Below are 21,816 nucleotides of genomic sequence, written 5' to 3'. Positions count from 1 at the left end.
TCACCCCTCCCTGTGCCACATAGCTCCTCCCACAGACTGTCCTGCGGGCCCTTGTGGCTGCCTCTGTGTCTGTGCCCTGGCTGCCCTCGCCCGTGGCCTCTTGCTCACCAGACCGCAGACATGAGTACTTCAGTCACAGAGCCACGTCCCCTTGGACCCAAGGTTCCCTAGCTGAGTCCTCGAAGGCCCCACGTCAGGGGAAGTGGGGCAGGGGAGTCTGTGCTCCAGCAGGCAGCCAGCCCTCTGACCTGGCTGTCACCGTCGGCATTAAAATCATGGACTTTAGCAAGCTTCACAAAATGATGGTCAAGAGTGCTTTGACCAGACCTCTGCCAAGGCCTTGGGAGTGGCTGAAGTTCTAGAAGAAAACACTCCCTGCAGTTTAAACTTCATGAGCTTGATGGTAGCATCCCTCCCAGAATTTCTCGAAAACGGGGCCCGGGGCTCCAGCCCAGACATGCCGAACGTGGGGTTCTCGGCCCAGGGTCGAGGCTCTGCACGCTGGCCCTGAGTGGCCCAGAGGCTCCATGTACCTGTCAGAGCCCACCGGAGGGTCCTGGCCTCTGCTTTTTATTACCCAGGGTCAGAGAATTCTAGAGATTTGCAGAGGTCTCTGATTCCCGGTGATTATTCAAGAAAGGTGATTACAGAGAATGTACCCCCTGTTTGAATCAAAACGATGTGTGGATGTGAAGGGCACACGCTAGCATCTCCGGGGGCTGTGACAGGCGCTGGGTTATGAGACCCATGCGCTTATGCTGGCGTTTTAGAATTCCTTTTGATCATGGCTTAATATTTCAGCTTTAACTCCTTGGAAAAATGATAAAAATGTGCACGTAGGCTTTCTCCCTGTGCGTGGGGGAGAGGCTGGTCCACGGAGGCCGGGAGCGAGGTTGGCGTGCTGTGCTTTGCAGTGTTGAGCCAGCGGGACTGGGTTCGAGTCTCTCTCTGCAGTGACCACAGTCCCCCCCGTTTGTGGGTAAACAAGGCTCAAATGAAAGGGAAGTTGCTAATTTTGATGCAAGAGCTCGCCGGATGTGAACTGGTACCAGCCCCTCCTCAACCATCTTGTTTCGGAGAGACGAGGGCAAGTTAAACGTCTCCTCCTGGTCATGAATCATTTCTTGATGTCCTAGAGGCAGCGTTGACGTGGCTGTTCGTACCCGGCTCTCCCGGCGATCCTGCAGCATAACCAGACCGTCCTCTGTTTTGCGGAGGTGCACGCAGCACGGTCAAGTTCTCCCAGGCCCCCCGGCTGGAATACGGGCACGCTCAGACTTCCACCCAGGTGGGTGTGGTGCTCCTCGTGTATCACGTCTAATGCTGGTGCACACGGACACAAGCGATGCGAGTCCCGCAGTTACGGGAGAGAAGCGTTGACCCTTGGTTGCTGAAACTGTCCAATAACTGGAGTATCTGAAAATCGGAGCTGTGGAAGCCTCCGTGTTTTCCTGCCCATTCAGCTCGTCTCACATGGGGGTGTCCTTTACCCCTCGTGGCCGTGAACTACGTCTGTGGGGAACTTTCTTATTTCGGCTGAACATCCACTAACTTCATCGCTAACGCATGTGGGTGAGAGAATCTCATTCCTAAGCTGTTCGGGAGGCCTGTGTTAACGAATACATGTTTGGAACAGGGACCTGTCTGGTGGTCAGGCCGGTATTTGGTGGCTTTTCTTAGTATTCCCAGCGAGTTCCCTTGGTTACCCCGGAGCTAGGTTCATGGTCCTGGGGTCCTCGCGGGGCGGTTTCCAGATGCTGCATCGCATTCAGATTGTTTCCCAATCCATCCCTCGAGATCACTGCTTTCACTTTTAATCTCTTTTGACACTTTTTGACCCGGACTGTGTGTGTGTGTGTTTCCCCCCATAAATCATCTCCATCTCTAAGGGAAGCCTCTTCTCTCCTCCGTCAAGGTCTCCTCGCCCCCTTCCCCCAGGGCTCCTCCAATTTCCTAGGATTAGAGCCGGAATCGCCTGAGACCCTGCAGACAGTTCAGTAAGCTGCTTTAACAAACAAGCCCGCCCGCTAGCCCAGTCCTCTCCGGCCTTCCCCCCGCGCTTGTTGCCCAGATCAATACAGGCAGCGCAGTAATTAAAGGCTCATGGGTCCGAGGTTCTGGCCATCTTGCAGGCGCCCCTTATCTGCAGAGACCCCGCCTGCACATCTGTGCCCGCTGTCCTTGATGTCCTCGGCCACGGCCAACGACCCCACTGCCATTTCTTGCTCCAAGTCGACTGCCGCGTCAGGCGAGCTGTCGGAACGGTCTTCACCGCTGCCCGCCCTCACCGTGCTTGGCGGTGCCCAGGCCTGGTGTTTCTTATCCTCCTGCTACACCGATTCCCTCGGGCTCCTCCTCGTAAATCTCTTCTGGAGGAATAAATGCATTCCTGTTGAATTATGTTTACCTATCTGTTAGCTTTCTGACAGTGACTCTGGAAAACCCCCTTCTGTTCCAGAAGCTTCTGCTCTGACTCTACCTTTCTGATGATCGATCTCTCCACTAAAAATGAAAAATTCAGCCGAGCATAGGCATGGCTGCAAATATATGAATATGTGCTATTATGTATATCCCAACGCATTATAAAAGCCGCCGTCCTCTACATCTGATGGCGGAAGCCAACTCTGTAGTTCTATTTCGGTATTGAGGTCTTTGATTTGTGAAGCCCCGTGAGAAGCTGAAAAACACTTCAGACGTATTTCCTCTGACATCTCCACTCACAGAGGCTGGAAGGTTTGCTATAAATTATGCAGGATGTCAGTGAGATCTGACTTAATCTTCTAAAAGCCCAGATGCTGTTGCTACATCACTAAGAGTCCACAGGATCAATGGGGGAGAGGAGAAAATGGAGAGAAAAACAATGAAAAAGATACCTGGTTTTAGTCAGGACTATCACAAATGGTACAGAGGTCCCCGTCCCCAGCGTGGCTCGGTAACAGCACCGCCGACAACTGCGCCACCCGGCGCTTCCCTCCGCCACCAGCACCGGTCTGTCCAACAAGCACCATCACAACCCGCCTCCCCCCACCGCCCTCCCTGCCTCCAACAGCCTCAGATGTAGAAATTGCTGGAAAATGGTGCCGGTCAGGAGGGAGTTCTGGGTGGTTGAGGGAGGTCCCAATGCCGATAACGAGAATAGAAACGAAATTTGGATGTTTGTGCAAGGGGCTCAGGAGGGGAACTCTGAAGATTATAATTAATGTATCTCAAAACTAAAATATCGGAAGCAGCATAATGGGAAGCTTGTAATCATGAATGAAAACACATCAGAAAGGGAAGTTACCTGATTTTGTTAGGATGCAGTTCCAAACTAGAGTCTGGCCTGTCTGTAAAGGTACCACAGTGACCTGGGGATATTTACAGACGCAGAGATGCCAAACAGACCCTCTGACCTTCACAGAGTTTCACAAAAAGTGAAGTCCGTGTGGAGATTCAGAAGGGCTAATGATGAAATCAGAAGCCTTTTCATCACACAGGCGGCCGAGGCTTATTCCCCCGCACCCAACAGAAATTTCCTGTGCCCAACCAGGAGTTTAAACATTCTGCTCCGGGTGAATCTCTGTAAATTTTCCACTTCCATCTTCAACCGCTCAGGTAATTGTACATAATAGTGAGGGGGGGAAGAGAAGGGAAGGAAAATCAATAGGAGATTATATAATTGTATTTCTTATCTTCCAGTGCTGAAGCTATCCATAGAAAATCTAGTTATCAGAAGACCTCCAACCTTGACAAGGTTAGTCTGGGCTTACAGTCGAGTGGTTTGTGATTTTTAAAGTGTGATGATGATGATGATCGTTACGGAGTTGTAGCATGTACCTTCTAATTTGGTTGTCAGGGGAGACAGGGAGTGGTAATTAAGGCTAAAAGACGGAGAATGAGAGGCTTACTGAGGGGTATGTGGAAGACGGGAATTGGATCTAGGAATCAGGCAGCGATGAGCGCGCGGCTGCAGCTGTGGTGCTTGAGTGACAGGGACCGAGCAGGCAATTACAGCCACAGGCGTCCGCCTCGTCTTCACAATCCCAAACTCCGTCGCATCCATTTAAATTAATTTCTATGAAGCCTGTGCATCTACAGCCTCACCAAATTGGAAATTTGTTTGTTTACTGTCCACAGGAAGTAATTTTAGGGGAGCAAACAGCAGTGAAAGCCATCCTGTCTTGCTTGTCTTTTTAACTTGTAAAATTAATAATAGGAGATTAATCTGAAGGCTGCTGCTTTATGAAGGGCTGATTGATCCTCAGCAGGCAGGCATTATTATGATTATCACGGGAAGGTCAGAGGGAGGCATGTAAAAGTCACAGCTGATTCACAGTCCCTGTGTGGAGCGGTGGGGGTGGGGTAGGGCTCGTGTTGTTGGACCTTATAACTGAGAAATCCGTCTTCCTTGTGTTGCTGAAACTGAAATTTTCAGGACCGGATTTTAAACAACTTTGGACATAGTTATTTCAAGATGTCTGTGCGGCCGAGATAGCAGTAGTTCATTACCATGCGTGCTGCAGACCTATTTTAAGAAGTACTTTGCTGCACGAAGATTAATTTACCACATCATATTTTTCCCCCTGTAACGCTAATATAAATAATTGTTGTACCTTAAATTGGCATTATATTTTGATAGCCTCGTTTTTAATATACAAAGAACTGTTCAGCAGAACCGTCTGAAACAGGGAGCCGGACAGAAAACAGGCATCCTCGGGAGCGGCTCTCCATTGAAATCGCATTTATTGTTCGGATAGAGTGTGGTCGCTGAGGGCGCCTGCTTCGCGACCGAGGTTCAGAAATAATCAAATTGTTGTTCGACTCGGGGCAAAATCTGAAAACTCACCCTAATTAAAAGTGTCCTTTCCATTACCAACTGACGTCTGCCAGTCGGGTTATCTAGTGGGGCTCTACGTGTAGAAACTGTGTTCCCATCACATCACGTAGACGGCGATGGCTTGCGGGAGTGTGGTCTTCATGAGCTCTCCGCAGAATGGGGTATTGAGGTCACCACCCTACAAAATAGTCCAGAGATGGAACATATAGGTAATGAAACAAATAATATTTAGGATTAATATAAAAAGTGGAGAACACCAGAAAGAGTAATCTACCTCTATTTTGGGGGGGAATAGGTAGAAATGAGAAGTCGACTGAATCCGTATTTACAACAGTTGATGTTAAACAATGTAGAACTTGTATTTAGAGATGATTTAAAGCCAGCAATAAATGATTTTGAGTATAACTGGGAATACAAAAGAGGAAATAAGGATCCTCCAGAAAGACAGTTTTAATTTATGTATATTATTTTAAATACGTGTAGAGATCATATGTTTATAAGTGTCCAATCACTGTCAATTGGCTCAAGATGAGATATTCAAAAAAATTTTACTATCATGGTTTTTACTCATTTTAGCATGATGATGAATAGCTCGATGGTCCATTTCACCTCCCTCCTCTATAGAAAACTCAGGTGGCCATAGCTAACGTGTCTGTATGTTGGGCTTTAATTGTGCATGTTAAGGAGTGAACATGTATGTAATTCTCCGCACCTTGCTGTGGCTCAGTCTTCCATGCGGTATTGGAGAAAGGCACCGTCTCTTTCGGGTGCTGGTGTTAGCGCTCAGGGCGTGCAGTCCTCTCTCACCCCCATGCCCCACCACTGACTGGGCGCCATGTACAGTAGCACCTGGGATGGAGGACTGCTCAGAGGACTCCCTCTTTCTGGGACCAGCAGTTCCGAGGGTTCTCTGTAGACCTCCTAGGGGCTCTGTATTTGTTCACAACAAACACCGCATCTTGTTGTGCTAAGGCTTATCTGCTGGCTCCTCACCAACCCTTGGAAGGGCATTCGATCAACCAGATGGGGAGAATTTGGTGTTGGAACGGTCAGTTTGTGGTGTCTTGCTTTTGAGTATTTTATTCACAGGCTGCTATTCAATGTGCCTTTAACAGGGGAAGGGGGCACAGACCCACAAGACTGCATGTGGCCTAAAGACTGCTTAGTCGGTTAAGTGTGCGACTCTTGATTTAGGCTCAGGTCATGATCTCAGTTTGTGGGGTCGAGCCCATGTCTGGCTCTGTGCTGATGGTGTGAAGCCCCCTCTCTCTGCCCCCCCAACTCACACACAACTCTCAAAAAAAATTTTTTTAATTTAAATACAAATAAACTCTGTAGATTTTCTATCCTGCAATGAGTAATATTCCATTGTATATATACACATCTTTATCCATTCATCCGTTGATGGACATTTGGGCTCTTTCCATACTTAGGCTATTGTCCACAGCACTGCTATAACCATTGGGGTGCATGTTCCCCTTGGAATCAGCATTTTTGTATCCTTTGGATAAATTCCTAGTAATGCAATTACTGGATCATAATGTAGTCTTATTTTTCATTTCTTGAGGAACCTGCATACTGTTTTCCAGAGTGGCTGCACCATTTTGCATTCCCATCAACAGGGCAAAGGGGTCCCCTTTCTCTGCATCCTTGCCAACTTCTGTTGTTGCCTGAGTTGTTAATTTTAGCCATTCTGAATGGGGTGATGTATCTCATTGTGATTTTGATTTGTATTTCCCTGATGATGAGTGATGTTGAGCATCGTTTTATGTCTGTTGGCCATCTGGATGTCTTCTTCGGAAAAGCGTCTATTCATGTCTTCTGCCCACTTCTTCACTGGATTGTTTTTTGGGTGTTGGGTTTGGGTTCTTTATAGATTTTGGATACTGACCCTTTATACGAAAGGACATCTGCAGATATCTTCTCCCGTTCCATCAGTTGCCTTTTTTGTTGACTGTTTCCTTTGAGGAAGAAAGAAATCTTGCCATTTGCAGCAGTGTGGTGGAACTAGAGTGTATTATACTGAGCAAAATAAGTCTGAGAAAGACACAGACAATTTCACTCCTATGTGGAATTTGAGGAAAACAACAGATGAACATAGGGAAAGGGAAGGGAAAATCAGATAAAGACAGGCAAACCATAAGTGACTCTTAAATACAGAGAACAAGCTGAGGGTTGATGCAGTGAGAGGCTGGGGAGGATGGGCTAAATGGGTGATGGGCATTACTTAAGGAGGGCACTTGTTGGGATGGTTGCTGGGTGTCATATTTAAGTGATGAATCACTAGATTCTGCTCTTGAAGCCAAGACCACACTCTGTTAACTAACATGAATATAATAATAAAAAAGCTCTGGTATTTAAGAGGCAGCATATTGTTTGAAGTCGGCCAGGGCCCAGCCTGTGGCCCCAGCAAAGCCTTAGCCAGTGTGTTCACCTCTTGTGAGCTCTGTTGCCCTCCATCACACCACCTTCTGCTCATTCAAAATATAGATCTTAACACCCATTCTGTTTCTAGGAAAGAAGGAAACTGTGGCCAACAAGGTGAGGTGTTGGTCCTGGCTTTATGGAACTTAAAATTGGGGGTGGGGGCGGGGGGAGAAAGACAGAACGAGACCTCAGTTTCCTAGAGCGTAAAACGAACATTGTGACTGAGTAGGTGGTGACGTGTGCATGCCTGGGGGAGGCAGACGCGGGACACGTGCGTGTGTGCCGCTTCCTGTTTGTTTTGGTGGTAAATGACATAATCCGTAACTCAGATTTGAAGAAACTACAGACCCCTTCCAATGAACATGAATGTAAAATTCTTAATTCGGTGGTCACAAATTCAATCTTGTAGCACATTTTAAAATGAGATCTATGAAATAGAAAAATGGGAGCATGCCTTGACACTAAAATGTTAGAAATAAGTTAAATAGAAAAACATAATCATCTCAAGCAATTTCTAAAAAGCACTTGAAAAAATTATACAATTTCAAATACGTAGGAGTTACTAATCTAAAAGCATAAGAATTTTTAAAGCCACTTAATTCAATTGTTTCTAAAACTTTACATTAAATTTCTTTGCATTCCCATATAGAGGCTCAAAATCTTACTGAAGAAAATGTATTGTAAAAGTCAGGCAGATTTCTTCAAAAATCTTTTCAGGGATTTTTTTTTAAGGAAATGTGGACACTATGAATTTGATACTCCTCACCAAATTCTCACTAAAACAACAAATGTGTACAATTATGAAAGTAAAATTTCCATGGGTAAGTATATAGGTGTGTGTGTGTGAAAACACACACCATTCCCCATATCCCAGCAGCTCCCTGGCTGTGGAAGGTGAAAGATGTGTTTCTCTCATGATTCAGAAGAGCACACAGGTTGTAAGACGGTAACATTTACCTTGAACAAGGCGAGCAGGAGTAGAGGCGGCACTTTACCTGCTGTTGTGTTTTGCCCACAACATAAATCAGAGCTGCGCTTCTGAAATCAGCTCCTGAGAACTCTTCCCGTAAGTCAGCAATAAACATAATAAAAAGATCCTTAAAATGAGAACACAATTCAACAGTTTAAAAGTATATTTACAAAAAAAAAAAAAAAGATCCTCTTTTTCACCAGACAATAAGGAGAAAACCACAGCTGGTGGTCCCTAAAGCCTTGCTCTTGAACCTGGGGCTCGCTGGAAGCGATCCATAGAGAACCTTCTGGCTGGCGTCTGTTACAGCAGTAGTGGACAAAAATATTTGCAGCCCGTCTGTCTGCTAAAACCATCTCAATATCTGGAATGTGTACAGAACTCCTACAACACAGTAGGAAAAGAAACTGCTCAATGGGCAAAGAACTTAAGGGCTTGAATAAACACTTTTTCCCCTAACAAAGATCTACAGTGGCGAACGGGTTCATGAAAGGATGCTAAACATCACTAACAAGGGAAAGGCAAATCAAAACCACAATGAGATATCACCTTACACCAGTTAGAATGGATGTTACAGATACTTTAAAAAAAAAAAGTGTGTATGTGGAGAACGGGGAACCTTCGCTTCCTGTGGGTGGGAACGCAAGCTGGTGCAGCCACTCTGGAGAAGAGTATGGAAGTTACTCAAAAGATTAAAAGTAGAACTACCCTACTATCCAGTTATTCTTCTTCAGAGCATCTAAAGGAAAGAAATCCAGATCTTCAAGATCTCCACCCCCACGTTCATTGCAGTATTGTTCACAGTAGCCAAGACACGGAAACGACCGAAGCGTCCGTTGATGGATGAATGGATAGAGAACAATGTGCGTGCACATGCACCCATAAAAAAGGAAGCCCACCATCTGTGACGGCATGGATCGACCTGGAGGGGGACAGTATCGTGGCTGAAGTAAGTCTGACACAGAAGGACAAATGCTACCTGGTCGGACTTCTGTGAGGGGGTCTGAATATCCAACTCAGTCAAAGGTGCAATATGGTGTGTGCTGGGGGCTTGGAGAAGGAAACAAGGGATCGGTCACAGGGTACAATTTAGGTTCTACGAGATTGAGTCCTAGACAGCCACTGTACAGCATGGCGGTTATCAGAATACTGTGGTGGATACCGGAAAATATGCTAGAACAAGTGTCCATCTTACAAATGACTCTTAATGATTGACAGAGACAGAGAAGAGCAAAGAAGTAGCAAGCCTAGGTCACGTGTACTAATACTGACCACAACTTATAATTCCATCCATTCTCCTGTGCACCAGACCGTTGGGGCTGACGATTTACATATTTTACATTATGTGTCAAACTTTTAACTCCCACGTTTCCCTTTTATTGTAAATCCACTGAACTCAAATGTATACTACATCCAACGTATACATGCTTGTCAGACTTCAAATTTTTGAGTTTCTCCTTTAACTCCAAAATACCTCTATCAAAATAAATCCTATATAAAGTTCAAAGAGAATGGGGTGAAATTACGGGGAAGCTCTGCAATGCTGAGAGTCCGGGAGCACACCAGGCTCTGTGTAATGTGCAACAACTGAACAAGAAAGCGTAACTAGTCCTAGAGGAGCTGCGGGATGGGGGAGAGTCCACACATTAATGCTCTTAGTACAGGAAATAGATTCTAAACGTAAAGCCGGGGCAATTAAACATTTGACTTTGAGTTTAATCCAGATTCATATGTTTAATACGGGTGAGAACAAACAAAATCTTGTCCAACTGTGAGGTTAGTTCTGAAGATACGAAAGCCTCAGTTGTGAGACCCAGTGAACAAAACTGATCTCAAACACGCGCCAGAGAGACCATGGTTCAGTCAATACTGAGAGGCCAGCCTCTCACTGACAGGGCGTAATAAATCACGTATAAATCTATGATGAAGACCGTTTGTGTGGACCTTCTGTCCTAACAGGACAATTGTGTCATCATTTAGGTAAAAACTATTTAGGAGCCAAATCTTGACCATCTTCATGGAAATCAACATTCCTGTCAGTGGGAAGCTCAGGGCTTGTCTGGTTAGGACCTAAAACAACCTGGGAAATTGTAGACCAGGGAAATCTAATCCATGGGACGTGTCTGTTTTGGTATTCAGAGTAATGATTTGTATTATCTGCTGCTTGATTCCTGCCCATTGGGAGAGTTTCTCACCTCTAGGAATTATAAACTTGCTGGAGACATTTCAACAATGTTAGAGGAATGGAAATTCGCTAGCAGAGGTGTTCATTTGTCTCAGTGGGATCCTAGATGAAGTCCTAAACACGTAGACACGGGCTTTGCAGGCAAGGAAATGGGTCGCTTCCTGGTCTGTTTCACCTAACATTTGGATGGCCCTGGGTGATGCAACCCCTCTGGGCCTCTGTGCACAGCAGTCGGACGTCCCGTGTCCAAACTGAAGAACCAAAGTGATCTCAAGTCTTTTTATTGCAATAGGATGAAGAAAAAAAGATTCAGGAATCAATGTGAAAGATGTAAAATATTTTCTAGGCTACTTATTTTCAAATGAAAGGACAGTGTCTAAATACTGTGGCAGATAACAATTTTTCTATAGAATTTGGTCTTTTTTTTTTTTTTAAAGAACACGACTGGCGGAGGGGCATAGAATGGGGGAGAGAATCTCAAGCAGGCTCCACACTGTCCACACAGAGCCTAACCTGGGGCTTGATCCCACAAACTGTGAGATCACGACCTGAGCCAAAATCGAGAGTCAGACCCTCGACTGACTGAGCCCTCCACATACCCCTGTAATTTGGTCATTTAACTAAAATGAGTGTACATGTATCAAATTCGAATCATCTTAAGTAGTTTATTAGGTATTAAGATATTCACCTATGATCAAGATTTTCATGATCTCCTTAGACCTCTTTTATTCACTTTGGCAATATCTATCACCTGCGTGTTGTCAGAGACTCCATATTGTAAGAAGAGACCTTTGTTATACTAACTTTACATGTGTAACACTTAAGATCATAAGAGCATAAAGCTTCTGTCTCTGAAGGAAAGCTGCATTTTCCAGCTATGTCCCATTGCCTTGAGGGACGCCCAGCTGCCCCAGAAGAGCCTGTGACTCTTGGTCTCATGGTCACTCAAGCCCTATCTGGGTGTAGAGATTGCAAGCAGAGGATTTGGGGGCATAATTTCAGGATTCAGTATTTGAATTTGTTGCTAATGGACTCCATGCTTGTCAACAACTAACTGAATTTACTCAAGTTAAAGGTGGGGGGGACACCCTACCTCTTAGGATTGCTTTGAAAATTTAACGAGCCGAAAGTGCCTCGTATATTTTAAACTACTTTCATCTTGTAAGCTCCAACTGGTATAACTCCTATTCTTAATTATCAGCAAGATCTTTGTTTTTATTCCTCTGTATCTTCAATGAAGCACCAGAGAGACTGCTTACAGTTGCTTTCATTCTCCTTATCAAGAAGGAAGGTAAATTTATCCCTTCACAGACAGTGGTTTGTTTTTAATGGTAGAAATTTATTCTATGTGCATGTGTAACTTTTATTTTCTTAATGGAAAGAAATCGTACCACGCTCTGTGCATTATTCTACCGTGACGATGAGGAGGCCTGCCCGTCTGTAACTTCACATCTACTCGCGGAAGACCTTCTGGAGATTGGGTTCATGACCCAGGAGCTGCCCTGGGTTTAAGGTACAGTCGGGGGCACATTTTCTCGGTGGTGGTGGTCGACTTACTGTTTCTAAAGCTTACAGTGACAACACACGTAAGCCTCACCAAGCATCGCGTGGGCCGTGTGTGTGTGTGTGTGCGCGCGTGTGTGGGAGTTTGAAAGGGTGATATTGGCCCCTCCTTCCAAGTGCCCAGCTGGGGGAGCTTGTAAGGTACCCCAAGAGTATCTTCAGAACCCCTTTATAATCCATGGGGTATTGTCCTCCCCCCACCACGCCAGGGTGGCGGTGGCTGTTGGCACATCACGCTTTCCCTGCTGCAGTGGTCCCACGGAGCTCTGACGTTACCCCCCGAGTGAAGCCGTGCAGGTACGCACCCTGTCCCAGTGAAGGGTATTTTAACCATCAGGGAACCTGGGGATGTGAGAGTTCATCACCTAACACAGATGACGAATGCTCTTTATGAGGAAAGCCGGGACCACCTGGTGAGAGTTCTCCCCTCTCAGGTGGAGAGCGTGCTCTGCCCCCTGGGGCTCAGGAGCAGGTGCAGGGGCCCCAGTCACTCAGGCTAACTGAGGGACACAAGAACCAGTGGTTCTTCGCTGGCCCTGGGGGATGTTTGGCTTTATCTGGAGACATTTTGTTTTTCACAGCTGGGGTCCTCCGGGCATCTAGGGGGCAGCGTCCTGACACGCTGGTAAAAGTTCGACAGTGCGCAGGAGCACCCACCTAACAAAGAACCATCTAGTTAGCTGGCCTGCACCTCCGTGTGGACGCTGAGCCCCTGAGGCTGACTGTGGAAGACTGGAGGCATCTGGGCAAGATGTACATGCTACACCCTGTCCCCACCGTCCTCCCAAGTGTCCTGGTCACTGCCTGGGCCTCGGTTTGGACCTTCCACATGTCAGGTCAGAGGAAAGTGTGCCTGAGTGAGAATCACCAGTATTGTTACAGATCATGTAAACTTGATCCCTGTGCTTTGTGTCTGAAGAGACTCAAGTACTGAGCGTCAACATGTGAAGTGGAGGAGAGTGGAACAAGCCTGATTCTCCCGAGTCCTAGTCCTGAGGTACGAGGTTCATAACAGGCTTGGATCTTGCTAATTTGGGCAAGCCAACATTCCATGGAGTTTTCTGCTTGCCTTCCGGGGCCACACCGTCCTAGTTTCTGGACCAGGGCGGCTTACACATAGTCTGTAGAAATGAACACAGGACCGTGAGGAGAGTGGGCGGGCTGAGGCCGCCGTTGGAGGCTGTAGGCATGGTTCAGGTTGTGTCTGGTTACTGCTGACCACTGGGCCCAGTACTCTGGAGGCCTGACACAGATGATGCTCTTTCAGTTTCCTGCTGCCTCTTGTCCGCTGGTTCTCCTTCTGGTTGTTGCAGTACTGCTGTCTGTGTGCCAAGGTAGCCTCGTCGAGGCCTGATTGCCCCAGTGAGCTGCTGTGTTCACCGGCCGGTTGTGGTGAACCCAGAGGTCACTTATTTCCATGCCCTGGAACATTCTGCTCCTTTAAAAAAAGATCTGAGACTTTGGGATGGCTGCTGCTTCTGTACCCCATGATCTGACCTCAAAAGAGCTTTTTCTTTTATCTTAAATGGAGTCTGGGCCGAATGTAATCCCTCCCTAGCAACAAATAAAACTTCTAACACTAGATGGTATTAGGAATCCTCAAACAGGTCCCTGGACCTCGGGGTCCATTCCAGTATTGCATGGGCTCCTCTGCCCTATCCTGTCCCCGATATCCTGAAACTTCTAAATTAGTCTCTCACCAAATTAAAGTCAACCAGTGCTTGACGTAGCTATCATGTCTTTATTTAATGGTATAATTTTGGTGATGAATTACATCTCTTGGAATAGAAATTGAACTTGTCCAGGAGCAGAACGGAGGGACCTTGATCGAAATTTTGCAGAATTGCAGATAGGGATCTTAATTTTGATCCCTAAACTTTAGGAGCAAGAACTGATATCTTAATTCAGGTACATAGAGGCCAAGAAGAGAAGTGCCTATCTCTAATCTCCAATTATCTCTACTATTCTGGTTTCTCTACCATCGATCATAAAATGCAGCTGTCCAGGTTCATGGTTGCTTAACTAAATCCAGCTTTCAAAATTATTGGCATTGATGCTTCACCTTAATAGAATGTTGGGATCAAGTGAACAATGTGTTAAAGCCCTTCTAATTGAGAACTATTACATCGAATTCATATGGGAACTCTGAGTCTGGGGATACTATTCAATTTAATAGGAGATGAGATCCTGAAAAAGTTTAGAAACCTGTGTCTTTAGGGTTTATTGGGTTCTGAGTTATCCTAGAACTTCTATGAGAATATTTAGTTTTATAGATAAACTTTAGTCCTGGGCTAGTTCTCGATTGCCATCTGGTGAGCCTGGCATTTATAAAACAATATGGAACAGGACGGAGTATAAATTATATTTAAAGCAGTTAAATGAAAAGCGCTCATCCACTCCTTTTTACTTGGCATACAGGCTAGGAAACTATTGCCAAAATGAATTTTTTAAAGCTTTTCATTGGGGATTGTCTAAGGTCCAGACATTTCCCCCTAAATGAGCTTTTATTTCCTCCTACCATATTGTCTTTTAATAATTGAAATGGACAAGTGCTGCATAAGCTTAGCATCAGGAATGTGCAGTGACTAATCACTGAGGCATTCCATGATTTGCACTGTGTGTGAAGAGCCTCAGAGAGAAGATTACTTTTATCTCCTCCTCCTCCTCCCTCTTGTTTCTGTTCTTTTCCTCCCCCACCCGCCGGCTCTGTCCCCCCTTTGGCCTTCTCCCAACACCCTTGCTTCAGCACATGCCTCCCCCTGCTAAGTGTGCTCTTGGATTTTGTGTATTTGTTCCCAAGGCAAATTATTAGCATGTCAGAACCGACCTACTTTGGACCTCATAACATTCAACATGAGGTAACCCACAAAGTGAGTTGGCATAAGAAGCACAGTGATTTGCAGAGAGCAACATTTATGGTGGTTTTAGCTGATTATAATGTAGAGAGTTATTTAATAATTACTCTCTGATTATAGCAATTTTCTTTCAGGAAAAAAGTGGACGACCTATACTTCTGGCCAAGACAGAGTAACAGGGACTGGATTGATGACCCGCCCGCAGTGATGAATATATAAAACCAGGAACAAATCATGTTTAAGACCCTTGATTCATGCCTAAGGGACAGTAAACAAAGGAGCCCATGATTTTTTGAGATTAGCGCCTTCAGAGAATTTTCTGGCTGGGGTCCAGGGAGTAGGAACTGAAGCCAAGAAGGACCACTAGTTCCCTGCGGTGGGGAGAGGAAATGGAGATTCCAGAGTAGCGACAACAGCTCAAGTTTGCAGGACTGAGAATTCCCGACAGGTGCCAAAAATGCCCGGGAAGCAGTCTGGAAAGTGTGAACGACCACTCGTGTTGGAGGGAAGTCCTACCACCCGGGAAGGACCTTCTGAGAAGATGGAAGAACTGTGCTCAGGGCAGCCTCTGGTTCGGAGGGCGTAGCTGCTGCCACGGCACAGACCCCCTCCTAACTCCTGGGGTTCGGGGAGGAGGAAGGTGGGCGTCTTCTATCCTGGGAGTGGGTGTCTACCTAGACTAAAATCCCATGCTCTGCCCTGGCCTGAAAGTCCTGAAAGCAAGAGCCAGAGCAATTCAACTGCTTGTAAGCCATGTAAGCCTGTCCTAGTACAAAATACATTTATCCAAAACAGTTACTCAGCACCCAAGAGAAACTCCCACGAGGTCTGACGGCCGACTGAGATAACTGAGCATACAAAACAAAAAATTCATAATTAGAAAAACTCAGTCAAAACAAGAACAGGCATGAGTCAAAAGGACTGAAGTAATTATACCTTGCATACATTTAAAAGATGTGGAAGGTAGGAATAAAAACTCAAACTGAACATTGGAAAGATGTTAATATTTTTGGATAGCATAAGCAGGGGAGGGGCAAAGAGAGAAGGGGACCAAGGACTGGAACATGCTGGCCGTTGTCAGCACAGAGCCCCACGCAGGGCTCAAACTCACAAACCCATGAGATCGTGACCTGAGCTGAAGTCAGATGCTTAACTGACTGAGCCACCCAGGTACCCCAGAAAGATCTCATTTTAAAACTGAAAGCCATACAATTCTAGAAGATAATGGAAAAATCCTTCATATCTTGGTTTACAGACTTTAATGTGCCTACATCATGGTCAATAACATTTAAAAACATATGGCCCTTCGTAGGAAAGTGGATGGACCTTGAGGGTGTCATGCTGAGTGAAGTAAGCCAGGCAGAGAAGGACAGAAACCATATGTTTGCACTCATAAGTCTAGCAGGAAAACAAGAGAGACCTAATGGAGAACCAGGGGGAACGGAGGAAGGAGAGAGAGTTGGGGAGAGAGAGGGATGCAGAACTTGAGAGACTATTGAATGCTGAGAATGAACTGAGGGTTGGGGGGGAGGGGGGAGGGGGAAAGACAGGTGGTGGTGATGGTGGAGGGCACTTGAGGGGAAGAGCACTGGGTGTTGTATGGAAAACAATTTGACCATAAAATATTTAAAATAAATGGATAAAAAAATAAATAAAATAAAAAATAAAAACATCTGTAAATTAGACACCAAAACTCAGAACTGTTCTATGAAATAAACTGTTAAGGGAATGAAAACCTAAGACCTGAAGATTTTTGGAAAAAGCAAACCCTCTTTATTCAATAGAGGATTTATTTCCAGATGTAGGAATATATACTGAACTCTTAAACTTCAGAGAAAGCAATGAATAAATACGTAAAAGATTTGAACAAATCTCATGAAAGTTGTGAAATCTATATTAAAAAAAATGCTCGAATGTAGTATTCAGGAAATGCAGACCAGAGCCATGATGCACATGCTTATTGGAAGGGCTGAAATTTTTCAAAAGACTGACCGATGAGACGTTGGTGTGCCTATTGAGCGACTGCCATTCTTGGGTTACTGGCGGGAATGTGTTGTATAACCTCTTTGAGAAAGGATTTAGCCATTTCGTTAAAATGTGAGCCCGCACTTGCCATAGACTTAGCCATATGTCTTTATAATGAGCATGGAGTCCTGTAAGTGCTTTAGTTGTAAGAGCTGAACACTGAAAGTAACCCAGAGGTTTCTGCGGTCGAAGGGAATGAACCAAATCTGCGATATCCTTTGAATGGAAAGAAGTAACAGTGCAGCCAACAACATGAATGTCCAAATCGTCCAAAAAAGGAGTGCATACTGTTTCTGTTTAGAAAATCTGTTGAGACAGCGAAGTGATCTGTAGACAAAAGACCCTTCCTGTCCAAGGATGAAGTCCTGAGTGGGGCAGGATGGATGGGTCTCTCGGGAACACAGGACATTGAGTGTTGGGGGGGGTGTTCTCTGGACCACGGTAATGGTTTCGCAAGCGGTTTTACAGTTTGTGTGTGCCTCCTAAATACACGTACTTCATCACATGTAAATTTTCCTTCAAATTGGATTATGCAAATATGTTGATTGCAGGTATGAATTTTTACATCCTGCATTTCCTCTGAATCCGGACAACGGGGCTTTGACTTCCTTGTCTGTTGGTAGCAGTATCAGAGATCTAGGTCTTGAAAGCCCTCGAAAAATGTTGAGAGATTTTGTCCTTTCCCCACCCAGTCACTTATTCATAACCGGTTGTTTTTAAGTTGTGACATATGATGTCTTAGTTCATACCCGCATCATCCATACTCCCAAGAGCCCCCAGATCTGCTGACCCCACATACCTTAGAAGCTTCATTGCATTTAGCATGGATCCCTTCTGTGGGGGAGGGAGCGGGGACCCATTTCTTACTTTTCCCTGTTGAAAAACCATCTCGACAGAGTAATGCTCAACCTAGCACTTGACAAATCAGTGTAAGGGAGAGCTGATGATATTTCTAGATGACAGTTCAGTTTTTTTTTAAAGAAATCTAAATTGCCATTTAATCAGAGGAAGAGGGAAGGAGAGCCAGTATCCAGGCAACCGTGCTGAGGCCGCAGGCGGACAGGAAGGTTTCCTCAAACCCCGGAGAGAGGAATCAGTCCGTATTTCCCATTGCAGTGGGAGCGCGTGCATGAGAGCCTGTCTTCTGGGAGGGTGGACAGAAATGTGATCACTGAGGGAGCTCGATGCCGCACAGGTGTCCCGTATGCGGAGGTTCTGGGACGCTCGTACGGCCGGCTATGGGGCTTGATTCACTCACTGTCGGGGCAGTTCCAGAAAACACCAAAGCCTGCCCATGGCTGAGAAGCTGTCACAGAGAACTGGGCAAAGGTCTTCTCCATGGGCAGCACAAGGTCAGATCATTTTTGGCAGAAGCACGTGAGACCGTGCGGCTATGGAGAGACTTACAACCTGAAATAGACAAGAATTCGGCCGGTTGGGTGCGTGTGCGGAGTTCTGAGTTAGCAGGGTCTTCTTTTCCCTCCTGCTGTTGTGGGATTCAAGATTTTCTTCATCCTAGCAGGATTTTGCCTGAGGCAAAAGCCATCCACTCCAAAGGCATTTGTAGCTATTCCCCTTTCTGTCCTGTGTACTCGAGTTCCAGCCCTATCTTTGAAGAGCTTTATTTTAATTCAGTTAATTAACATGCAGTATTATGTCAGGTGTGCAATGTAGGGATTCAACACTTCCCTACGACACCCGCTACTCTTGGTGACAAGTGCGCTCTTTAATCCCCATCACCTTCCCCCGCAACCCGCTGTCCACCTCCCTTCTGGCAACCATCAGTTTGTTCTCTATAAAGAATCTTTTTTTTGTTCCTTCTCCTCCCCACCCCTGCTTGTTTTGTTTCTTAAATTTCACTTAGTGGAATCCAGTGGTGTTTGTCTCTGACTTATTTTGCTTAGCATTATTCTCTGGTTCCATCTGTGTAGTTGCAGATGGAAAGATCTCATTCTTTTTTAAGACTGAGCAACAGTCCATTGTGTATATGCCCCACCGGTCTTTACCCATCCATCAAACGATGGCCGCCTGGGCTGTTTCTGTGTCCTGGCCGTGGTAAAGAATGCTGCTGTGACATCGGGGGGTGTGTCTCTCTCAAATCAGTGTATTTGCATTCTTTAGGTAAATACCCAGTGGTGTAATTGCTAGATTGTAGTGTGGTTCTATTTTTAACACGTGGGGAAGCGTCTCCACTTCCTTGCCCAATCCCTGCTGCTTCTCATTTTGATATTGGCCGTTCTGACACGTGTGAGATGCTACTTCGCATGGTTTTAACTTTCTTTTCCGTGCTAAGTAATGTTGGGCATCCTTCACGTGTCAACCATTTGCATGTTGTCTTTGGAGAAATGTCCATGTCCATGTCTTTGGCCTATTTTTTAATTGGATTATTTGTTTTTGGGGTTTTGAGTTTTCTAAGGCCTTCACATGTGTTGGATACTATCCATGTATCAGGTATGTCATTTGCAAATAGCTTCTCCCATTCCATCAGTTGCCTGTTAACTTTTTGATTCTTTGCTTCACTATGTAAAAGCTTTTTATTTTGATCAAGTCCCAGTAGTTTGTTTTTGCTTTTGTTTCCTTTGCCTCAGACATATCTAGAAAAATGTTGCTACAGCTCATATCCAAGAAGTTACTGCCTGTGTCTTATGATTTTTATGGTTCTGGATGTCACATTTAAGTCTTTAATCCATTTCAGGTTTATTTTTGTGTAAGATATAAGGATGTGGTTCAGTTAAATTCTTTTGCGTGTAGTTGTCCAGTTTTCCCAACACCCTGTGTTGAAGAGACTGTCTCTTTCCCATCAGATACTCTTCCCTTCACTGTGGTAAATTGACCATAAAGTTGTGGTTCATCTTTGGGTTTTCTTTTCTGTACTAATGACCTATGTGTCATTTTTGTGCCAGTACCATTCTGTTCTGATTACTCCCACTTTGTGACATAGTTTGAAGTCCAGAATTGTGATGCCTCCAGCTTTGCTTTTCTTCTTCAAGATTGCTTTGGCTATTCCTGGTCTCCTGTGGTTCCATATAAATTTTAGGATTAACTCTGTGAACAATGCTGGTGTTCTTTTTTTTTTTTCTTTTGATAGGTATTGTTAAATGTGTAGAATGCTTTGGGTAGTATAGACATTTTAACAGTATTCTTATAATCCATGAGCATGGATCATCTTTTTTCTACTTGTGTCCTCTTTGATTTCTTTTGTCAATGTTGTAGAGTTTTCAAAGTGCAAGTCTTTTACTGCTTCGGTTAGGTATTTTATTTTGGCGCAATTAGTAAATGGGATTGTTTTCTTTCTCTTCCTCATTATTGGTATACAGAAATGCAAAAGATTTCTGTATGTTGATTTAGTAACCTTTGACTTACTTATCAGTTCCAGCAGTTTGTGGGTGGAGTCTTTGGGTTTCCTGCATGTGGTGTCCTGTCATCTGCAAATAGTGAAAGTTTTACTTCTTCCTTACCAATTTCAATGCCTATTCTTTTTCTTGTCTGGTTGCCACAGCTAGGATTTCTAGTCCTATGTTAAATAAAAGGGGTAAAAGTCGATATCCCTGTCCTTTTAGGGGGAAAGCTATTTTTCATCATTAAGGATGTTTAAGAAGAGATTACTCTTACACATACACAAAACTCAAGGACATTCATGATAGATTCTGAGGTACTGTGCCTTGACATTCCATTGCGGTGTTAGCCACCGGTTTGCTGCAGGCAAAGCCTGATGTTGGAGAGAATGAGGGCTTCCAGGATCCTTGGACATGGACTCAGGTGGGGCTTTGCCAGGTCCCACGTTAACTGTGCATGCTGAGAGGAGACGCACACATGCTGAGTCTTCATTTCCTTGTTTAGGAATAAACACCATCTTCAGAGCCAGTGGGAAGGCTAAATGTAGCAAAACCAAGTACCAGATACATGTGCCGCATTTAACCGTGCCTGAAATAGGAGCTTCATCTCCCCCCTTCTCATAATTCAGCTGAATTGATAAACCCTCTCGGATTTGGGAAAATCCCATTCATTTTGAAAACAGACCCTTCTGCAGAAAAACAAGTTTCTATTTCAACATCTACCAGATGGGGATATTTAATCACGTCTACAAACTATAAGATAAGTGAGCATAGCAGGTATCAAAAATCATTTAAAGAGTGAAAAATATCCATTATAACAATCATTGTATTTTAATTGTCAGCGACTCTATTTTGTTTATTCTTTAAACTTAGAAAAATATTGCTATTAAGATAAAGCGACATTATTTGCTTTTTCTGTATCTTATTTCACTATTTCTGTAATAACGATTGAATTAAGTATTTAGACAAATTGAACAAAATTATAAAAAGGAGGGTGCTTTTCCTTTGAAGTTCTTCTTAGACTCCTCCTTGCATTGTAGTCTTAACCTATATTCAGGTGGTAAATAATTTGGTTCGACAGCCTGCTTGGCATGAGGAATACGGCAGTTACTAATTCTGATTTGTTTGAGGCGTTACATCATTACAGCCTAATGGAAAAATACAGATAGTGTGCAATAATCATAAAAGCAAAATAATTGGGTGGTAAGGACAAGGGATATGGTGGGCTATCAGTATGCAATCGATGGCCTTGATCTCTTGTGGGCTGAAGGACAGTTAGGAAAAGATCTTTTCTCCCTTTAGGGGTATCAGGAAACCAAGAGCTCTGGGCAGAGAATGCAGTGATATTTCCTTCACAGGTAAGAATACTTCGCCTTGAGCATTAGGAATGGACACGTATGAGTGTAGGCGCTGAGGGGTTATGTCCTTAGACTAGTAGCTTACGATGAGGCAGGAAAATGAACGTTGAGATCAATAGACATAAGGGGAAATTTGGTGACGTGTTAGATTTGCAAGTTGGAAATTCCAAGTGGGAGTTGGCAACTTGAGTCCTAAGTGCACATTTAGGTTGATGGGATCGTGGAACATCCGTGCAAAGACTAGTTCTTCATGGGCTTGGTCAGACCTCAAGGGCTGAAGCC

At 44.8% G+C, this 21,816-nt stretch overlaps 2 long non-coding RNA genes across 2 annotated transcripts; both read left to right on the top strand.

Moving 5' to 3' along the window:
- Positions 1 to 3,680: 3,680 nt before the first annotated feature.
- LOC115305718 lies at positions 3,681 to 12,616 on the top strand. Its single transcript, XR_003914960.1, has 3 exons — positions 3,681 to 3,733; positions 11,781 to 11,911; positions 12,543 to 12,616. It is a non-coding gene; the product is annotated as an uncharacterized LOC115305718 (long non-coding RNA).
- An 85-nt stretch (positions 12,617 to 12,701) lies between these two features.
- LOC115305394 lies at positions 12,702 to 15,803 on the top strand. The gene is made up of 2 exons (XR_003914763.1): positions 12,702 to 12,958; positions 14,951 to 15,803. It is a non-coding gene; the product is annotated as an uncharacterized LOC115305394 (long non-coding RNA).
- Positions 15,804 to 21,816: the final 6,013 nt, after the last annotated feature.

Source organism: Suricata suricatta, chromosome 10 (assembly GCF_006229205.1).
Source record: "Suricata suricatta isolate VVHF042 chromosome 10, meerkat_22Aug2017_6uvM2_HiC, whole genome shotgun sequence".
Lineage (NCBI taxonomy): Eukaryota > Metazoa > Chordata > Mammalia > Carnivora > Herpestidae > Suricata > Suricata suricatta.
Note: the sequence above shows the minus strand (reverse complement) of the source record. Positions and strands in the feature narration are given on the sequence as shown.